The 22,018-nt window shown below is 61.5% G+C and overlaps 1 protein-coding gene across 2 annotated transcripts in view; it reads left to right on the forward strand.

The window, feature by feature from the left end:
• Iqsec1 (IQ motif and Sec7 domain ArfGEF 1) overlaps positions 1-22,018 on the forward strand; it is a 198,047-nt gene that overhangs the window by 57,470 nt on the left and 118,559 nt on the right. For both annotated transcript variants that reach the window (XM_071605845.1, XM_071605847.1), the window contains exon 2: positions 16,997-17,026. The gene's annotated coding sequence lies outside the window, so the exon portion shown is untranslated. The remainder of the gene's footprint in view (positions 1-16,996; positions 17,027-22,018) is intronic.

Here is a 22,018-nt window from a genome sequence, read left to right on the forward strand (position 1 = left end):
GTATTTTATTTAGAGACAGGGCCTTGCCATTGCTGAGGCTGGCCTCCAACTTGGGATCCTCCTGCCTCAGCCTCCTGAACGCTAGGATGACAGGCGTGGTCCACCGCGCCAGGCTCTGTGCATAGTTTGTGCCAGTATTGAAATGCCTTGCTTAGCTGCTTATAAGTGATGAGGAGGGTGTGGGGTGCAGGATGCGGGGTGTGGGGCGTGGGGTGCGTGTGGCCCACGGTTTCCGAGGGGCGCCTCACACAGTAGTGCAGTCACTTTCGGGGAGGGGAGCGACGGTGAGGCTTTGACCCTGACCGGCAGGGACACCTCGAGTGCGCCCATCAGCCCTGCTGACTCAGCCGCCAGCGGCAGCTGCAGGCTGGGGCTGGACAGAGCTGTCATTCTGGGCCAGCAGGTGCCTCATGGCTCCGGGGGCTGTTGCAGGCTCTAGTGAAGGACCTGTGTGGCCCCAGAGCAGAGTGTGGCCACGGGGACGGCCGAGACAGCATGGAAGAGGGCGCAGTGGGCAGGGGGGAACTGGGGGACAGGCCGCGAGCCAGTGGGGACAGGGCAGCCCCAGGTGGTGGCTGTGCTTTTCCAGGCTGTTGGGAGGATCGTGTGTGACGTCCACACTGTCCCATGGTGGGGGACAGTGGCTTGGCAGAGTCTGACCCAAGCTGCTCCAGGTGTCCGCTGTGCGGGAGTTGGGGTGGCCGTGGACACACGCTTGCCAGCCCCAGGCCACCAGGCTGCCCACTAGCACCCTGTCCTCGTCGTCCTCCCTCAGGAAGGCTGGCTGCGCCCCAGGCTGCGCCCTGCAGCTGTCTGCGACACCAGGCTGAGGTCACTCTCGGCCCCGTCTGTTTTTGTCACCTGCCCCACAGCTCCCCATCCCTGGTGCCACGGGCTTGCAGTGCTTGGCTGGTGCACGGTGACGGGGACTTTGTGCAGGTGTGTGTTTCTGTCCATGCAACAGGACTTCGCAGAAAATCGGGTAAAAAGAGGCTCAGAAGTGACCCCTCCGCCTTCCCAAGGCACAGCAGGGCCACTCAGGGGCGCTGCTGGGACACTTCCTCCATCCGCGGTCCCCTCCTTCCTTCCTTCCTGTAGTGGAGAATCTGGGCTCCACTTTTCTCTGGCAGAAGAGCCCCCCAGGGCCTGTGCCCAGCAGTGCCCGGATGGGGGCACCTGCTCCCCGCGAGCGCCAAGCCTCGGATTGGAGGCTTCACCCTTTCAGGGAGGACGGTAGGTTGAAGAGGGGAGGTGCCTCCCCAAGGTCACTCAGGGGACGGGTCGACACAGTCAGCTGGACTTCAGGGCCGGGGGGCTGTGTCCACACCCCAGCTTCAGACCCCCACCAAATCCTCACCAGAATGTGTCATCCTGAAGGGCCAGAGCCTCCCCTGGGGGACCCAGAGCCTCCCCTGGGGGACCCAGAGCCCCCTGGGCTGTGGAATCTTCTAGAGGATGACTCCCTCTGGGGGCTAAGCCTCCTGACACTTGCCTCTCTCAGGACCGAGCCCCTGGTTGCCCCGTGGCCTGCCCAGCTAGGGGTCTCGGGCTGTCCTCCCTGGGCTCCGTCCCCTGCCCGTGAGCTGGTCAGCAGCGGGTGTGGTCGGGCGTCTGGGGGCCCTGCTGCGCCCTGCTCTGCTTGCAGAGGCGGGAAGGAAGCTGGGCCCTGGCTGCCTGGGCTGGACCCTGTCCCACCTGTCCTGCCCCCGCCGCGCCAGCAGGAGGCGCACCCCCTCACTCTTCTTTCTGGCCAAGGCAGCGGGTAACCAGCATCAGTGAGTTTGGCAGCATTTTGGCAGGAAGGGGCGTGTCCGTGTTGTCGAGGACAGGGGACCTGACATGACAGGAGGGTGTGAGGGATGTGGCTGTGCAGAGATGTGGTCATTCACAGGGGTGGTCCCGAGGACACAGTACAGGGACATCTGCGCTCCTGCCCTTTGCACGGGGCCTCTGGGCTGGGGAGTGGGCCTTTCTCCCTAGGAAGAGCTGGTTCCTCCCCCTGGGGGTCAGTGAGCACAGGCCAGGCCTGCCGGGGACCTGCAGTGACAGCCCCACAGCTGGCAAAGGTGCAGCCAGGAGCTGGCCTCAGGGAGGGCCATCCTGGGGGGCGGGACTCCAGACCCTATAGTAATTAAAGGGACCCACGAAGTCCCAAGTTTTCATTTCTGTGAATATTTCAACAAAATTGACACAATTGCTTAAAATAGGCTGAAAACCATCATCTTGAGCTTATATTAATTATGTTATGTTAATGTTAATTAACGTGCTACAGCTAATTATGTGATTATGATTATGCACTGTACTTAAGGGGTTTTGTGCTGGGGATTGAACCCAGGGCCACTTACCCACTGAGCCCTGTCCCCAGCCCTTTTGGGTATTTATTTAGAGACAGGGTCTCTCGGAGTTGCTCAGGGCCTCACTAAGTTGCTGAGGCTGGCCTTGAACCTCACGATCCTCCTGCCTCAGCCTCCCCAGCCGCTGGGATGACAGGCATGTGGTGCCACCGTGCCCGGCCACCCTGACCACTTTTGAAGCCCCGGGTGTGGCTGTGTGCCGGTAGAGATGGTGGGGATGTCTGGGAGCCCCAGGGGTCAGCCCGGGTCTGAAGCCTGCTGCTCTACACCAGCAGGACGGCAGGTGCTTTGGATTTGAGCAGTTCGAGTTGCCTCCAGAATGAGGGGCCTGCCCTGGGGACCCCCGGGGCGGTCAAGGACCATCTCCAGAGCCCTGCTGGCATCAGGGCCAAGAAACAGCTGTGGCGCCCTCTGGACGACTTGCACCAGCAACACACAGAGCACCACTCCGGGGAATGGGGGCGGGTGTCCGAGCTCCAGAGGGCTGGGGTCCCGAGGGTCGAGCCTGGGTCCCATGGGGGAGGAGCCTGTGGTCCTGGGGGAGGAGCCTGAGGTCCTGGAGGAGGAGCCTGGGTCCCGTGGGGGAGGAGCCTGGGGTCCTGGGGGAGGAGCCTGAGGTCCTGGAGGAGGAGCCTGGGTCCCGTTGGGGAGGAGCCTGGGGTCCTGGGGGAGGAGCCTGGGTGAGCACAGGTCGCGGGCTGGGGAAGGGTGGGAGCGCTTAGCCCAGGCTGTGTGGCCCTGGACCCTCTCAACCTGAAACCCGACCCCTCGGGCCCAGCTAGAGACTCCACAGCTGAACTTGAAACTGGGGGACCTCAGCGTTGTCTCTGGCCTGGAGGTGATCCTGAGTTAGCCCAGGGTCTGCCACCTGAGTGGCCGTGGAGGGGTGCAGAGGCCCCAGTTTGCTGGCGGTTATGTGGACCCTGCTAGGATACTGCAGGGGAGGAGCCAGAAGTGTCCCTGTCACAGCAGCACTGCGGGGACTGGGGTCGGGATCTTCGGGGGCAGACAGGTGCAGGCAGCCCGCCCAGGTCTGTCCTCAGAGGGACCCTTTGGCCTTTGACCCTCTTGACCTGTCAGTCATTTAACTTGTGCTTTAATTTCAACTTGTATTTCTCATTCCTGCAAACTATTCATTTATTTGTGTATTTATTTATCTATTTATTTGGGTGCCGGGGATTGAACCCAGCTCATCTCTGAGCCCCATCCCAGCCCTGTTTTGTGTTTTATTTAGACACAGGGTTTTGCTAAGTTGCTGAGGCTGGCCTCCAACTTTGGAGCCTCCTGCCTCAGCCTCCCCAGGTGCTGGAATGACAGGTGTGAGCCTCCACAAATGATTTAGAAAAGAAAGTTGATCCTGCAACACTTGGTGGAAACTGGTCTGCAAACTGGTCTCGTGACGTTGCTGTTGAGTCGCAGGCTGACGTAGTCCATGATACATGGGAAGGGACACCAGCTGAGCCACAGGAAGGTCGAGGCCACACTCAGAGCAGCCCCACTGTGGGAGGGAGGTGACAGAAACGAGAGTGGAAGTGGCTGTCCCTGTAGGGTCCTTCCCTCGAGCCTGTGGGCCCAAGTGGGGGAAGGCAGGGTAGGGGTCGCCTCTCCAGGTGGGCTGTCCAGGCCAGGAGATGGGCACCTCGGGCACTGGAGCTGAGCAGCCCTGGAGGGAGCTCGTGAAACCACAGTCTCTGACCAAGATTCCTGACCAAGACTGAGTCCCACTTACTTCCATGATGGGCTGCTTCACCACAGGCCCAAGGGTCATGAGTCTGCTTGATCTTGCATGAGAACCTTCAGAACTGTCAGCCCAAATCAACCTTTTTTCTTTATTAGTTTATTCTCTCAGTTGTTCTGTTACAGTAATGGAAAGCGGACTAAGACAATAAATAAATGGACGGAAGGATGAATAGATGAGCAGGTGTTCGGAGGGGTGGGTGGATATGTGGGTAGTGGGTAAAAGAAAGGACACAGGACAGATGGATGGACAGATGGATGGACAGACGGATGGATGGATGGATGGATGGATGGATGAAGGAATTTGCTCACATATTCCATCTGCCAGCTGCATTCTTCCTGTGGGAGCAGGTCCAAGTTACTTAGCACAGAAGACCACTGTGTCATTGTCACGTGCACACCCTGATACACTGTCTCCTGGGGACTTCAGTTCCACTCTGTGCCTGTTAGATGTCTCCTGGGCTTTGTGGTTTGGTGTTTCCCAGATCCCAGAGCGACTCCTTCGTGCCGAACCCTAGATCCCCATGGAGCTTGCGCCTGCCCCAGAGTCCAGCCGAGCGCTGGCCCCAGGACCTTGTGCTGTGGGTTGGAAAACAGCATTCTCCTGTGTCCAGAGTGACCGGGCCACCCTCTTCCTGCTGGGTCTCCATAGTGACCCACACTGGGTGGGCCTGCCCTGACCTTAGGTAACCAGAGGACGGTCACCCAGGCCCCAGCAGGTGTCCTCAGAGGAGAGGGGGAGGGGGAGGCACCCAAAGCAGCGCTTCTTTTTAGCCGAGCAGGCGGATCTGGATGCCGCAGAGCCCGTTCCCCCAGCCTTGTCGCCAGGTGCGGGTCTCGGCTGCTGTAAACAGCATCTCCCCGTCTCCCCGTCTCTGGTGATGACGGTATTTATACAGATTCTGTCCCGTTCCTTCCTGATCACCATTCATGGTCTATGAAAAGATGTCTTCCACATTCAAGCCTCAGGGTATTTATAGAGCCTCCGTCCTGGGGTAGGCGGGGTGGGGACCTGAGGGAAGGAGACGGGCTGTCCCCACCCTTGGGACACGTGAGGATTCAGTGGGGTGGCATGAATCCACAAGTCAACAGGGTGTCATGGCACCTGGTACTAAGTGTGAGGAAGAGCCAGGGCAGGGAGGGACCTTTAGGACTGGGTGGCCCGGAGTGGATTCCTTGACGGAGTGACGTTGGTGACGCTGGATCAAATCCAGAAGGAAGGAGGGACGAGAATGAGACATGTGAAGGTCAGGCAGAGGGCGCAGCAGGGACAGAGGCCCCTGTGTCAGGACGTGCATCAGAGCTGTGCTCTGGGTCGGGCAGCAGCGCCAGTGAGCCCAGGAGGACGCCCAGGCTGCGTGGGAAGACGGGAGGGTCGTGGAGAGGGGCCACCTGGGACAGGGTCTAGGGAGCCTGCTGGGAGGGGACGTCCATCTTCACCTGCAATCAGAGTCCAGAAAGGAAGGGTACATAAGAGCCATCCCTCTGGCTGTAAAAACCCCATTGCAACAGGTAGAATGGGCAGATTAAATAGGTGTAAACCAAAAAAACCAAACACACCCTGAGGTGGGAGCGTGGATTCATGGAACTGAGATTTTCAGGGCAAGGTGGGCTTCAGGCACGGCTTGATCTAGGTCACAGTTTCATCAGGACCTGGTGTCTGGTCTGTCTGTCTCCACGGCTTGGCTTACTTCTGCCAGATTATCTTGCATAAATGCTCCTTTCCTTCCAAGTACCTGTCACATGCCAAATCCTGTGCTCTATCCCAGGAATGTGCACATATATGTGTCCTGGGCCCCAGGAAGCTGGGGTGTCCGGCAGACTCGGGCTGCAGGCTGGACCCTGTCACTCACTCGAGGTGGGCCTGGGCCACTGGTGGAAGTGCGGGAGCCTCGCCTTCCGCAGGGCCACGGGCCAGACGGCTCAGACCCCACACCTGGGGGTGCCCAGGCCCAGCGCCAAGTGAGTCGATTTCCTTGAGAGTGAGTTTCCTGTCCCCAAGGAGGAAGGAAGGGCGGAGGGACAGAGGACAGCCCTGATGTCATAACTCACAGTTAACAAGGCGGCTGGTTAGAGTCACATTTGAGGACAAAACGGTAATATTCTTCTGAAAGAAAATTCGTCTTCCCCAGACGAGTCCCAGCCATAAACCATCATGGCAGCCAGAGTGGGCCTTCAGAGGTGGCCTGCGCCCAACTGCACCTGGGCACCTGGGATGGCCAGTGGCTGGCAGCCCCTGGAGGCCACAAGGAGAAGCAGTGGTGCCCCCCGAGCCACGTGGGTGGGCACGGAGCGCCTGCTGCCTCAGTGCTAAGGAGACGTGCTGACCCCCCGCAGTCCTGTGGGTGTGTCCCCCGGGCCAGGGTCACTTAGAGCCACAGTGAGTCGTGGTGTCCAGGTCCCTGGTCTGTGCTGAAGGGCCCCTCCCAGGGGGCTGGGCCCAGGCAGGGGCAGGGCTGAAGGAGGGAGGGAGCCACGGGCCTCAGACTCCGCAGACCCCGCGTCCCCAGGCGGCTCCCAGAGCCCAGGGCCCGTCAGGGAGATGCAGGAGGTCACCCTGCTGTCCTGGGCCTCACCCGGCCGCACGGGTCCCTCTAGCCAGGAGGACATACTGCATTAGTCTTCAGATTTGTCCCCTGAGTGGCACTGAGTACCCTGGGTGGCCACGCAGTAGGGGTGACATAGGGAGATTCATCTGTGGATTGGGACCTGGGACACCCTGAGCCCCACGTCCAGTGTCCCCTTCTGCAGTGGTGCTGGTGGGTCTTGAGTCACCGTGGGGAAGAGCTGAGGGACACCCCACTCTCCACCATCCAGAGGTCTGGGCAGAGGGGTGCCGGGCTGGTGTCTGGTAACAGAGCCAGACGGTCCCCAGAAGGATGGAGGTCAGCCCGGCCACGACCGCCCGAGGGCCAGGTCAGGGTAGACACAGACCCTTGGGCTGCCAGCATTGTGGACGCCGATGACCTTGACCCTGACAGAGGCCAAGCAGTGGTGGGGGTGGGAGCTCCCAAAGTGGGCCGGAGGGTGTCAGGGTGACAGCAGGTGGGTGAGGCCAGCTCCTCTGTTGGCCAGAAACTGGCCGACGTCAGGCCACAGGTCAGGGGGCTGCCCAAGGTCACCCCAATCCAGTCACTCTGTCACCCCAGTGTTTCTTCATTGCTGTCCCCAGCTCGCCCTGGCTGGAGAATGGGAACACTCTTGCATTTGGGGGACTGGCCTTGTGTTCTGTGACCTCTCGGTGCGTTCGTCACTTCCAGTAGCTTCTCTGTTGATTCTGTGGGATTTTTAACTCAGACAACCCCGTGGCCTGTGAGCTCGGGCAGTTCTGTCTCTGTCTTCTCATCTGCCCTCCTCCTCCTCCTCCTCCTCCTCCTCCCTCTCTCCCTCCCTCTTCTATGTTTCATACCAGGGAATTAACCAGGGCCTCTCCACCCCGAGCCCTGTTTTGTGTTTTATTTAGAGACAGGGCTTCGCTGAGCTGCTTAGGGCCTCACTGTTGCTGAGGCTGGCCTCCACCTCTCAGTCCTCCTGCCTCAGCCTCCTGAGCCACCAGCACGCCCAGCCGTCTCCTTCTCCTGTGACCCGGGCAGGACCTGCAGAGTGATGTTGACAAGGGGGTGAGGGTGGCGGTCTGGGCCCTGTTTGGGATCCTGGGGGAGGAAGCTTCATTCTGTGACCATGAAAATGGTATGAACTGGAGGTTTTGAAGATACCTTTCATCAAGCTGAGGAAATTGCCTCTGTGCCCGGTGGGAAGAGAATTTCCATCATGAATAAATGTTGGATTTTGTCAAGGATTTTTCTGCATATTTGATATGATCATATCATCTTCCTGCTTTAGTTTTGGGATATGGCGCATTACGTGGACTAATTCTCAGGGCTGAACTGGCGTTATTGTTGGATTTCACCTGCTCCTGCTAGTGGGTGGTCATTGCATCTGAGTTCGTGAGGGATGTTACTTTGTAGATTTATTTCTCAAGACGTCTTTGTCTCACTTGGGGATCTGGGTAATGCCAACCTCCCAGGAGGAGTTGGGAAATGGCTCCCTTGCTCGTATTCCAGAAGATAGATCTGGAATTGGTCTTATCTCTTTCTTGTTTGACTGAACTCCTTAGTGAAACCGTTTGCACCTGGTGTTTTTTTCTTGTTGTTGGAAGGTTTGTGTCTTTAAACTTCAAATTCTAGCCAGGTGCGGTGGCCTGTGCCTATGATCCCATCAGCTATGGAGGCTGAGGCAGGAGGATTGCAAGTTGGAGGCCAGCCTCAGCAACTTAGGCCATAAGCAACTTAGGAACCCCTGTCTCAAAACATAAAAGGGCTGGGGACATTGAGGGTTAGGGGACTTGGGGGGCACTTAGGGTTAGATAAAGCCATGAAGAGTCCCAGAAAGCTTGCTGTCCCCCGACTACAGTGTGAGGCTACTGCTATCCGATGGGAGAGAGATCGCCCATCTGGGGCGAGTACCTGCCCGCGACTTCCGGCCTCCAGATCGCTCACTCTGCCCTTTACCTGCCCCCCAGTCTCTGGTGCTTTGTTACCGCAGCCCGGACACAGCAGTGCCAGCCCAGGGCCCAGCCTGCCACCCTGACCTCCGCGCCCTCTCTGAGCCGGGCGTTCCCAGTCTGCGAAGGGACCTTGTCATTCCTTCACTTGGTTTTGGAGTTTGACCCTCACAGGGTCGTTTCCAGGACGGCTGGGTCTCGGGTCTATCTGTGTCCTTCAGGGACCCTCCAGCACCTGGCACGACCCAGAGCGCAGAGGAGTCACCCAGAAGTGGCAGAGAGCAAGAAAGGCCACAAGCAGAGTACCCCTCTCGCCTCTCCCAGGGTCACATGGCAAGATTCAGAACTGGGACCCAAGGTGCGTCTGACCGTGGGGACAGTGAGGGACACAGCCATGGGGGCGCCTCGAGCAGCCGGCCAGCTTGGCTCGGCAGAGCCTCGAGCCACCGCGAAGGAGCCACGGCGTCCCTGGCCTGCCCTGCGCTGCCCAGCCTGGCCCCGTGGGTGTCGGGTTCTCGAGGAAGCCTCAGCCCCCTCCCCGCCCACTGCTGGGGTGCAGGGGCAGGTGACCTCATGGCCGGGGGCCCTGGACAGCTGGGGTCCTCCTGGGTCCCAGCTGTGCGCAGCAGCCCTGAGCAAGCGCCTCTACGACCCTGGCTGCCCGTCTGTTGTATTTTTTAAATGTTTTTATTTGTTCTTCTTGCCATCCGCGATGGCAGCCTGCATTGTGACATGTCCCACCTACACGGTGTGACGTCCCACTCCTGTGGGTGGACCTGCTGTGGGGTGTCCCTGGTCGTGGGTTCCTATGTGAACATGGAAAGTGACGTCCATCCATTCCCCTGTGTCTCCCAGTCCCCTCCCCTCCCTTCCCTTCACTCCCCTGCGTCTTATCCAGCGAGCTTCTGTCCCCCCCGCCACTTGTGGGTCAACATCTGCATATCACAGAGGACATTTGGCCTTTGCTGTTTGGCGACTGGCTTATTTCACTTCACATGACAATTTCCAGTCCGTCCATTTACCCACAATGCCATCATTTCCTTCTTCTTTAGGGCTGAGTAATATTCCACTATGTGCCTGCATTGCAGTTTCCTGGTCCATCATCTCTGCGGGCACCCAGGCTGGTTGCATGGCTTGGCCAGTGTGAGTCGAGCTGCAGTGAGCACCAGGTGGCCCTGTCACTCTGCCCCTCTGTCCTACTCATAGTGTGGCTGAGATGTGGCCTGCAGTGCTGGGAACAGAACCCAGGGCCCTTGGCGTGCCACAGGCTCCTTCCAAAGCGCATGGTCAGGGGGCTTCTGGGTAGTCACCAACCATGCGTCCAGCACCACTGTCCAGTTCTAGGACATTGTCACCCGCCCCAGGCCCTGCAGAAAGCAAGGACAGAAGGAAGGAGCCCCACCCATGGCAGCTGCTCCCTCCGCTGTCCCCAACTGATGCTGGCTGACCCTCGGCCGGTCACTCTGGGTTTCCCATTGGGATGTCCTTCGTGGGCACTCGGTGGCCTCTGAGGCTGTGGCTCAGCGTGCTGTGTTCCGGGCTCACCCCTCCGTAGCCGCCTGGGCCTGGCGTCCCGGGCCATTGCTGTCCCTGGTGTGGGTAGAGCGCCATCGCGTCCCTGCTTTTCAAATCCGCTCCCCACCAGGTCCATCTGTTCTCTGAAGTGGAGTCTGCACTTGGCGCTGTGCAGGGGCTCTGGGAGAAGGTGACCGCAGCCAGGGTGTCACCAGCTGTGTCCCCCAGATGAGCAGGACAGAACAGCAACGAGGCTGTGACCCAGCCCGGGAACTGCCCTCCGTCCCTCTGCCACCTGCGATCACTTGGTCTGCTGTGACCCGAGCGTGGTCACCCCTGCCCCCAAGTCCATCTGCAGGAACCCGAGCACCAAAGCGGGGGTGTGGGCAGGCGGCCAGGAGGCGGGGGCCGAGTCCTCCCAAGCGGGGCTCGTGTTGGGTCACCGGAGGCCACAGCTGCAGATGACGTGAGAGGCAGGAGGACACCAGGCTCCTGCGCCCGAGACGTGAGCGGTGGTCCCTCTTTCTCAGCTGGCAGCCCACGCAGCCCAGCCCACACCCTCGAGTGGAGAATTCAGCCCTGTCGTGGGGACGGGGACGGTCAGAGATGGCGTGGACGTGCGTCAAAACGACCCAGAGGACTCGGCCCCTCCTGCTTCGTCCCCTACTCTGCAGCTCTAGGAATGGACTTTCCCAAGGTGACACAGAGCTGGGGACGAGCCCAGCCTCCTGGCTGCGGCCCAGGAACCTTGGCCCACGGCACATGGCGATGCCAATGATAGCTAACTGGACGATGGCAGCTGCTGGGCAGCCACACTCGTTCATCTGCACGACATCCTGGGCGAGGGCCACTTTACAAATGAGGAATCGGAGGCACAGAGAAGTCAAGGACTTGGCCCAACATCACACAGCCGGGTAGTGGCAGGCCAGGGTTCCACCTGTAGCATTATGAGGCACCTCTGGGGGCTCGAGTGGTGGGGGAGGGTGTCACTGGCACGCAGAGACCACCTAGGGGCCCAGGTGGCAAGAAAAGGAGCAGGGATTTGGGGGACAGGAGAGAGTCCACCCCAGGTGCATCTGGGAACGTGGGGTGTAGGGTCCTGTCATTATGCCAAGGGACCCAGGGACACCCAATTCCTAGTTGGCATGAGAGCTTCGGTCCTACCTTGTACCCATGCTGATTCTTGGGGACAATACCAGCTTCTCCCCGAGCCAGGGACAGAACCTTAATGGGGTCCGGCAGGGACCCACGTGTCCCCGAGACCTGCTGCACCCCCTCAGAGGCCTCACGTGGCACCGTCTTGTCATCTTGTCCCTGGGCCCTTGCCTGCCAGGCTCTCAGACCAGGTGCCTGAGCCTGGTTCCAGGGTCGGGGCCAGGAGCCAGCTGCCCCGGGGACACCAGCAGCCACTGCAGGCCAGGGCTAGGGGCGGGGGCTGCCGGCTTGGTGACAGGGACAGACAGCCTGTCTCTTGCCGCTCACGTGGGCGCATCTTGTGTCGCGGCGCTTACTGCCTTACCACGGGCCACACGCCGGGTTCCCGTGGTCCTCCTGACACCGCCCGGGAGCCCAGGGAGGGCCATGGACACGCAGGCCACTGCTCCATCCTGGGTGAGGGCCGTCCTGCCGGACGTCCCCGTCTGGGGTGGCGCTCTTTCCTCAAGGACCCGCAGGCTGCACACTGGAGAGCCTGGGGCATCCTGGGCAGCATTGCTGTCACCCCCGAGTGGCCTCAAAGCCACCTGGCGTCCCCACGCACCCAGTGGCTGGCTCCCGCACAGGCGACGGGACTGGACCTGGGCATCTGATGACTTCCAGGGTCACGTGGATGCCATAGTGTCCACATCGCATCCCAAGGACCTCTGGGCCAACCCCAGCTGTGACAGGTGGGGTCTGCACACAGGGGACAGTGGCGGTGGCCACCTCGTGCATTATCCTGTGAGGAGGGAACGGGCTGCTGGTGCCCGGGGCCCACTGGGCACCTCCTCCATCCTCAGCCAGGGACACTCATGGTGACCTCTGCTGTCCTTGCCTGACCCCCGGTGCGCACCACTGCGAGAGGGCTCATCTTCCTGTCTCTCCTGAGGGACAGCTGGAAGATGTCCTGTTGTCCCCATTCGTCCCCATCCCTGGGTCTGAGCCGCGCGTGCGCCTGGCCACGCACCCGGCGTCCTCCCACTCCTTCCACTCAGTGACGTCGGGGAGACGCACTTCCTGGGTGCCAGGCCCACCCTGCTCCACCAGCCCCCCGGCCACAGTCCCCTGGGTGAGCTCAGGGGACCCGCTGCGGAGGGGAGGAGGGAGGAGGGAAGGCAGGGGTGTCAGTAGTTTTCTTCTCCCCAAAATGTCACTGGGAGGAAGTGGCTTGCAGAGGGCGCGTCCTGCCCCCGGGCACACATGAGTGGCTCTCGTGTGGGGACATGTGTGACGGGCTGGGCTGGCCTGTGGCTGTGCCCGAGCTCCACTCAGGCCTCTGAGGGTAGCAGACACACTGCCTGCTGTCCCTGTGGGGACCACAGCACTTAGGTCACCTCCCCCAGCATCTCGGACTGTCCCTAGGACCTTGAAGCTCTGGGTGCCTCCCCACCTTGGCCACCCAGGGCCCTGTAGGAGCTCTGGGGAGGGAGCTGTCACAATGGCACCTCAGCGTCCCCCAGACCTGGGTGTCATGGGCTTGGTCCTCAGCCATGATGCAGAGGGAGGTGGGGGACCTTCAGGGGCGGGGCCTGGTGACATGAGGCCACCGCGGGTGCTGGGACCCTGGGTCCGCCCTCTGTCTTCCCAAACAGCTCTGTCCCACCATGTGCTCCTGCCGTGAGGTACCAGGCCCAAATCCGCAGGCTTAAGTGACCGCACACTGAAATAGGGAATCAGAGCAAACCTTTCTGCTCTGTAAGTTGACCCGTTCTGGCATTTTGTGACAGCAGCTGCCACTGACCCGCATGGTGTCCCTTGGAAGGGAGGCCCCGGCAGGGAAGCCTCCGCCTCACCTCTTGGGGACCTGGCTCCCAACCAGGCTTGGCAGACGTTCCCCATGAAGTGACAGGTCCCCCGTGAAGGACACCACAGGGAGGTACAGCCCCCTCACCCTGGGACGGGCCCCTCTGGATGACAGGGGACAAGGTGGACCTCAGCCTCCTGCCGTCTCCCAGTGACAGGAGGGACCTGGAGGGGGCCCAGTCCCCAGCTCACTCCTGCATGGCTTCCTCCGCGTCTGGCCTCTCCCACGGGGACAGGGACGCTCATGGTCAGACAGCACCGTTCCTTCCTGAGGCTCCTGTGGTGACTCTGGGGTCCGGGATGCAGCCGGAGTGCAGTGGCCGGTGCTTACCCAGCATGCTGTGCGGCCCTGTCCGCCCCAGCACCTGAGGAGCAGGCTGGGGGACTGAGCTGCCACCTCCCCACACCCACGGGCGACGCCTCTATTGGTCCTTGCTGTGGGGTAGCGGAGCCAAGAGTGGGCACCGCCCGCCAGCCGCTTCACAGCCAGGGCATCAGGTGTCCCTGGCCACCTCTGGCACCTGACCCATCTCCTGTCCAGCTCTGGCTGGGCTCCTGTTGGTGACTGGTAACTGCCGTGGGGCAAAGAGGCCTCTGGACTTGGCGACCCCACGACCAGGGTCCTGTCCCCTCAGCCACCTGCTCCTCACGGCGGTCACTCCAGGCAGGTTCCAGCCCTGAGCCCCGACCTGGGAGAGCCACGCAGGACTCCGCCACTTGTCCCCACCTGTCCCTTTCCACACTGCCTTCCCCAGCAGGAGGGCCGCTCCCGGGGCAGCCAGGGTCCTCCTGTCGCCACGGCCTCTCTCAACACCTGCATGGCCCTGCCTCCCCCGTCCCTCTGTGCGACTTCCTGATCATGAATAACCCTGGGTGAACGTCCTTGTGGGTCAGAGTGTCCTCGCGGCCTCTTAAGGTTTCCTTAATGACAGGCTCAGGAGGAGACACTTTGCATCAAAGACCGTGCACAGCTCCCGGCTCTGTCTGTGCGCCACGCGCCACAGCCCCGTGCCACAGCCCCGTGCCACAGCCCCAGTGCCTCACACTTGCTAGGCAAACACTCTACCACTGAGCCACAGGCCTGGGGTGGGTGATTCTAATATACCGCAGGTGTGTGCAGGACTAAGGGCAGACAATAGACAGGACTGGCCGGGGGTTGCTCTGGGAGATGGTAAATGGAGCGTGATGGCGGGTGCGGCCGGGGTAGACGGGGCCCCTGCCCTTGGCACCCCTCGGTACCATGTGAGGTGCTCCAGGGACCACGCGTGCCTTTCATAGTAAAATAAGCGAACCCTGAAAAGTGGCAAAACTCCGTGCAGTAAGGACAGGCCCTCCCTTGCAGGGCGCAGCGGGGGCAGGTGACATATAAGGACGAGGACAAGGACTGTGCTTCCAGGGCTGAGTCAGGGCTTGGGCTGTAGTGACTGGGAGTTTGCTGAGTCGTGAGCCAGTCGTGTCCTTCTGGGGGACACGGGTCCTCTTTAAGCCTGGGGTGAGACCAGGAAACCCAGGGCGTCTAGGAAGGGGGAGGCCCAGGAGGCCCGGGAGGCCCAGGGCTGGGGGCAGCTGCAGCCCCAGGCAGGACCCCGTCCTCCCTCAGTGGCCTCCTTACGGGCCTCTCCACATGGAGCCGGGATGTCCAGGGAGTCTAAAGGGCAGGTGTGTCCCTCTGTCTTGTGGTTGGGGTGTCTTTGGTGGCTGAGATGGGCAAGGGACAGGGAGCACACATCTGGACCAAGCAGTGGACCTGTGACTTGGACCGCCAGCGCTCTTCCAGGCCGCACTGCTTAGCAGCCAGAACCAGGGGTCCCTAGGGACCTAGAGATGGGGTCGGTTCTGGGGGCCAGCAGGTGGGTGCTGGGGACGTCTCCCATTCTGCACCCAGAGGCCACCCAGGTGGAGCCCCGCGCCCTGGGCCAGGGAGGAAGAGAGTTGAGAGAAGTAGCGGCCCCTAGAGCCACGCGGGAGAGATGTCACTTGAAAAACAGTGTCTGTGCCACCAGGGATGGGGACGAGACGGCCCAGGAGGAAACAGGATCCTCCGGAGCTGAGGCCTCAGGTGGCTCTTGCAGTTTGATAGCGGTGTCCTCGAGCTTGGGGACCTGGGGGGGCAGAGTGGGGCATGGCCCAGGGCTCCCGTGGTCGGGGCTGGTCCGCGGCCCCTGAGTCCTAAGCTCATCCCGGGGGCCATTCGAGGTGCGGAGTTGTAAGTAAAGGACCCCAGAACTGCACGCTGAACCCGGGGATGCAGGTGGGGTCCCCGAGGATTGACGCTTCTGTCACCTCTCAGAAACTCAACTCAAGGACAGTGCCAACTGCGCATTTCTGCTGGGAGAGAGGTGACCGCCAGGGTCTCCGTAAGGACTCCAGATAGGCCCTGGCCACATGGAAGGGCTCTTTAGCTTTGGGTGGCACCGAGTAGCCGGCCGATGGCTGCTTAGTGTCTCTCTGATAGTGTTTCTTGCTTCAAAGCTCAGCACGTCTTTCCGGGGTGTGCGGGGACTCTCCAGCTGTCCCAGGGCCCTGCTCGCTGTGGCTGCCCTCTCTGGTGTTGTGCACTGTCCAGGTTCACATAGTTGGCATCTGAGCATGTTTGCACGCGTGCGTGTCTGCACACACAGCCTTGCGGTTTCTCTTTCTGCCGTGTCCCCCGTCCTTGGCTTGCTCTGTGCATCTGTTAAAGGGGAAAAGGAAACTGCAGCTGTCTTGGCTGTCCCCTCCAGTGGTGGTGGTCAGGGCCACAGGGCACGATACAGGCTCAGTAAGAAAGGACAAGGCGCCCAATCAGAAGGTGTGGCACTAGCTGTGGCTCCGGGGACCTCGACCCCTGCGCCGCCTTCCCTGATTGGCTGCTGAAGAGCACAGAGGGGTCCACGCAGGGCCTGGAGACGCAAGAGCTGGGCAGAAAGGTGGCCAGCGGGAGGGCTGGGCCAAGAGCCTGTGCCCACAGGCCGTGCGTGAGCACCCTGTCCTGCAGCTGTCACGTAACTGGAAAAAACATGGCAATAAGACCAGTGCCTGATGCGGGGTGAGGCTGGCTTGATCCCTCCTGGTCTGGCAGTGAGCCCAGGCAGCCAGTCTTTTATTTTGGTCCCAGGGATTGAACCCAGGAGTCCTCGACCCCTGAGCCCTGTCCCCAGCTCTTTTTGCATTTTATTTAGAGACAGGGTCTCGCTGAGCTGCTGAGGGCCTCGCTAAAGAGCTGAGGCTGGCCTCCAACTTGGGATCCTCCTGCCTCAGCCTCCTGAGCCGCTGGGATAATAGGCGTGTGCCAAGGTGTCATCCTAAAGTCCTTGACCTGTGTACCCACATCCTTTTGCTCCTCAGGAGCCTGGAGCCCCCCATCAGCTGGGTGCTGAGCCCCACAGCCCTTTCCTGTGGTGCACACACAGGGGAGTGCGTTGTGGCGGGTCCTGGGCCTTTGCCTGTCCCTGAACCCTCAAGTGCGCAGAAGGCTGCAGGAGGCGGTGTCCCACCCCTTGACATTCGAGCTTGTGCCCCTTTGAAAAGTGACTGTGATCGATACCTGGAAGCTTGAAAACGGAGCTCCAAGTGGGGGCCCTCGGGACATGCCAAGTAGCAGGGCACCGGCTGCTAGCCCTCATCCTCTGTCCCCGCCACCTGCGGAGCCCCGGGGACCTTCCTCTGTGATTGTCGCCGGCCCTGGGAACAATCAGTGGGCCCCGAAGGGAATGGCATGGAGCCTCAGGCTTCCAAGAGGAGGTGACTCTGGGGGACAGCTCCAGGTGTAAAGTCCACGAGAGCGAGACCCGGGGCCGGGCCTGCGGGCGATGCCCTGGGGCTGGACGGGGGCGCGGGTGCCCTGGGTGGCTGCTTGTGCGGGTCCCTGGAGCAGGGTCTCTGAGCGTGTGCCCTTGTCTTGCAGGTCCCAGGAGGACAGCTCCCGCAGCGTCAGGTAGGCGTCCCGTCCCCGTCCTCGTGTCTGTCCGGGAGCAGTGGCCTTCGCCATGTGCCTTGGTGGCTTCCTGCGGGCTCCCTGCCCACTGTGGCTCCCGGGCCTGGTCTCCCCCGAGGGCCTGGCGTCTGCACAGGAGCACGTGAGCCAGCGCAGGTTTTGGTGTCGGCGCCCCGGGCTCAGGGGGACGTCTGGGAGGCCCCAGGGCTGGTGGCCGTTCCTCCCTGTTGGGGCTGCGGGGCCCCCTGTGCCGGAGCAGCCGACCAGGACTAGTGGCTCGACACCCCTGTCTGCCCTGGGGCTGCGGGCGCCTCCCCAGGAGGCAGTGGGCGCGGGGACACGGGGAAGGACGGTGCGGGGGACATGGACAGGTCTCTGCTGGGCACCGGCAGACCAGGGAGGGGCTGGCCCCAGAGGGAGGCCCCGTCAGGGCCTCATCCGTGGAGGCCAGGGCTGGCCGATCTCAGGGCAGGAGTCAGGGAGCGGAGGCTGTTGGGGACAGCAGGTGGGGGCAGGGGCAGGGGGAGGAGCCTGTGTGTCCCCAGGCCCCGCTGGCAGCAGGTGGACCCAGGTCAAGGGAGGTGGCCGAGACGGGGGAGGCTGTGTCTGTGGCCAGGCTGGAGCCGGGGTGACAGGAGGGGGCCCGCCTGGGGACTGAAGCCTGGGAACCGGGCAGGGGCGGCCCCCGGGGGCTGCCGGGAGTCGGCCTCAGGCCCAGTGCTGTCCTCGGGGTCAGGGACGGCGTGGGGGCCAGGGAGCGAAGGGCGCAGGCTGGAGCCCCCAGTCAGGGGTCCCACAGGGCAGAGGCACACCGTGAGGGGACCTGGAGGGCAGCCCTGGGGCCAGTGGGGACACCATACCTGGGCTCGCGACATGGCAGCTAGCGCAACGGCAGGGCCGCGTCCTAGGCCACAGGAGGTGGCACAGTGGCCGTCCCACATGGGCATGAAGCACAGCCGTGAAGAAGAGGGCCACTGCTGGTGTGCCCGTGTGGAGAACCTTCCGGAAGGCGTCCCTGGGGATCCAAGCAGAGCACATCGGGGGCCTTTCTCCTGCTATGTTTTGGTCAACTGAGGGACAGTGCGAAATGCGCATTCCTCTTTCTAATGTTTGCTGAGGGACACTCGGAGGAAACACAGGGAGCTGTTACCATGCTCCCTCCACGCTGGGCACAGTGGCCCACACCTGTGATCCTGGTGGCTTGGGAGGCCCAGGCAGGAGGATGGCAAGTAGGAGGCCAGCCTTAGAAATTTAGGGAGACCCTGACTCCATGACTGTAAGAGGTTAGGGATGGCCAGGCACCACAGTGCACACCTGTCAACCCAGGGGCTTGGGAGGCTGAGGCAGGAGGATCGCAGGTTGGAGGCCAGCCTCAGCCACAGCAAGGCCCTGAGCCGGTCAGCGAGACTTGGCCGTGACTTTACCCCAGGCTCCAAACCAGCCAGATGGGACCCTGAGACCGTGGACCCGATCCCCCTCCTCCTTGTAGCTGTTGGCGTCAGGTGGGCCGCGGCTGCAATGGGAAGCCGGCTGTCACCCGCTGGTGCCCTGTGAAGGGTCATTAGCAGATAAGCATCGAGGGTCCCCCTCCAGGACTAGAACCTTCCTGGCCGTTCACATCCACTGTGCGTCTTCCCCAGGTCACCACGGCGTGACGTTTGGTTTCTGTTCATCATTCTTTGGCTGCTGGTTCTGCACCGGTGTCCTGTGGTGCAGCAGCTGGTGGGTCGGGGACCTTGGTGACACTCCTGTGCTTGGTGTCACCTCGGCTGTTCCGTCTCAGTGTTTACTTGGCAGCTTTAGATCCTGAGCTTCTTCCCTGCCCTGTGCCAGGTGCAAGTCACCTTTACTGGGGTGAAAATGACCTGTGGGGACCTCCCACCATTTACTGTGACGTATTTTCCCACCAGTGGGTCCCGAGTCCTTCCTGGCTGTCCTCGTCATCTTCCGTCATCAGCGATGCGGCCATGAGGTCTTCTCAGGGGCGCGCTGTGTATGGCGCAGGCTGGACTTGCGAGGTCAGGGACGCGCATGAAGGATCAGGCTGCAAGGAAATGCCAGGGGACTTGCAAGTGGTCACGCCATCTGCACGTCCCCAACGGGGCTTGCGTTCCCCGCAGGCCCTGGTCCTTACAGCCAGTCTATGGGGATGAATGACGTCTCATGGGGACCTTAGTTGGCAGGCTTCTGCGTAACAGGGACACCGAGCGCCTGTTGGCTGTGCCCGTCTCCTGCCCCCAGAAACCTGGTTTCCGTGTTTGGCTTCTTGCTCTGTCTGGGTGCCTCCAGGTGTCTTTGTGTAAGCTGGACGCTGACCCTTGGCCGGCTGTGCCTGTCCCCACTGTCTTCTTACTGATTTGGTTCACCTTCTCGTATTCTTTACGGTGACTTTGGCACATGGAAATGCTGAACTGTGATCAAATCTATTTTAAAGAACTTTTTATTTGTCTTACTTAGTTGTATGTGACAGCGGAACGCACTTACGCACTCCGACATGTCACACATAGACAGATAGGGTTTCTCATTTTCTGAGTGTCCATGTTGCAGGATCGCATTGGTCACGCTGACCCACAGACACACAGTAATGATGTCTGTCCTGTCCCCACATCCTCTCCCCTCCCATCACCTCCCTCTACCTAACCCAAGGTGACAGTTTCCTTCCCTAGTGTCCCCCGCCTTATTGTGAACCAGCATCTGCATTATTATTATTATTATTATTATTACTATTATTTTATCAATGGCAAGATTCCATTTCCTTCCTGAGAAACAGTTCACAGCTCAGTTGTGGGAAGACATTCTGCCAATTCGTCGTCGTGGACATTCTTGAAGTCCTCCCTTTGGGCTTGGGCTCCTGGCCGTGTCTGGGATTGGCCCTGGGGTGCAGGTCAGGCTGGATCCTGGTTCATCTCCCGCCTGGTTACCCAGCAGCCCCAGCACCACCGTTCCCGTGGGGCCTCTGTTCTGCAGCCCAGGTCAAGACATTTCCAGAAACTCTAAGCCCTCGGGTCTTTGATCGCGTGCAAGGACCTTCAGCCAGGCCTCTCTGTGTGTCCTCCCCTCCCCCTGACCATGGAGCTCCTGGTGTGTGGCACCCTCAGGGCGCCTGTGTGGTGGTGGCCAACAGGAAGGGGGGGACAAGAGCCCCAGTCCCGCCCCTCACAGCTGGCTTCAGCCCTGGGCCGTCTGAATCCTGACTGCCCAGAAGACCTGGTGCTGGCATCAGTCAGCACCAGCTGCGTAACAGCCATCCCCAGTGCAGCGACTGCCTAGGAAGGCGTTTATCCAGCTGAGAAGTTGGCTGGGCCGGGCCCCTGGGCTCCCTTGGACCCGTGTGGTCTCAGCAGGGTGGTAAGACTGTTTCTGAGGGTCACCTGCCCCTGGCTGCAGGTGATGTGACGTGCGGTGGCAGTAACCAGGCTACTGCTCTCATTCTTCAGGAGCCAGTTGGGCTTCTGCACATGACAATGACAGGGTCCAGGAGCCTGGGCTGAGCCATTGACCCTTAGAGTCCCCCACCCAGAAGGGGCACCGCGTTTCTACCACGTCCTGGAGTCCAGAGAAGTCACAGGGCCAGCGTGGACTCCCAGTGGGGAGCAGACCACGTCTGAGTGGGGGGAGCCCCCAGGTCCCAGTGTGAGGGGCGTGGGGACAGGAAAGTGGAGCTTCTCAGGGAATGACCGCTGTGCCGTGGACGTCCAGACAGCAGATGGAGGGGCAGGGCCAAGGCCACTGCCCAGGGACTGTTAGCTGTGGCCGCTCTCTGTGCTTGGGGGGAGCCTGACCCCCAGCTCTTCAGGGACAGACCGGGGGGCTACAACTGTCCCTTTCTTTGCCACTCACTGGGAGGCAGGGCCTGGCACCTGCGAAGACCCCTTCATGCCACCCCTTCACGTAGCCATCCTGTGACAGAGATTGGTCCCCTCTGAGGCGTGTTTCCAGGGTACCATCTCCGGGGCTGCAGGGTCAGTGGGTGGCCCTCATGGCACCTCCCCAGGACGCCCTATGGTGCTGTGACCATCGGGGCCTGGGGATCCGACAGCTGGCAGGGTCCTCAGGAGGGGGCCAGCGAGGTCCCAGAGGACCGCGCACGGTGACAATGACGGCCACGGGAACGCAGCATCATGTGACCCAGCACAGGAGGGCCGCCCCCTGCCAGGCCATCCCCGATCCCTTCCTCCCATGATCCTGAGGTCGCGGGGCTCCCGGAACACACAGCGACGAGGCAGCGTCCAGTGCAGATCAGCCCCCAGGCAGCGCGTTCCCTGGGCTCCGGGGCAGCGACCCCAAGAACCTTCCAGAAAGCGCTCTCTGGTTCCTCTGCCGTCCACCTGGAGCTCTGCTGTGGCCCTGGTGTGACGTGTGCTCGGCCAGCCCAGGGCTCCCTGCAGACTTCTGCTTGTGTTCTGGGGGGTGAGGGCGGGTGGCTGTGGCTCTGGCTGGTGGCTCTGGCTGGTGGCTGGTGGCCGTGGCAGGTGCTGTGGCAGTGCCCGTGGCAGGGGTCCTTTCTCGGGCCCTCTCCCAGGTGAGCCCCACCCAGGTGCCCGTTGCTTTGAGACAACAAACAGACCCAGGGATGGGTGGGTGTGGGGTCCCCTCTCCCAGCCCTCTGCATGGACTTGGGGAACAGAGAACCCACGTCCCCTTCCCGGCCCTCAGACACCCTCCCCAAGTGATGCTCTTGCTGTCGTCTTCTGCATGTGGTGGCCTGGACAACGGTGCCACCGAGGACGTCGCGCCCCTGCAGTGGAGCAGCCCCAGCCCGTCTCCTCGGGCCTGACACCCGCTGGCCTCGCCCCGATCTGCTGTGGTCAAGCTGCCTCCCGCGAGGTGTCTGCAAGGGCAGAGGGGACAGTGGCCCAGGGTGGCCCCCTGCAGGCACGCGCATGCACACACACACACACACACACACACACACACACATGCAACCAGGACAGCTGGGATGCGGCCAGTCCCCGTGCCATGAAGTCCCTATGGGCGGGACCAGAGCCTGCC

The sequence above is a fragment of the Marmota flaviventris genome, chromosome 20 (assembly GCF_047511675.1).
Source record: "Marmota flaviventris isolate mMarFla1 chromosome 20, mMarFla1.hap1, whole genome shotgun sequence".
NCBI lineage: Eukaryota > Metazoa > Chordata > Mammalia > Rodentia > Sciuridae > Marmota > Marmota flaviventris.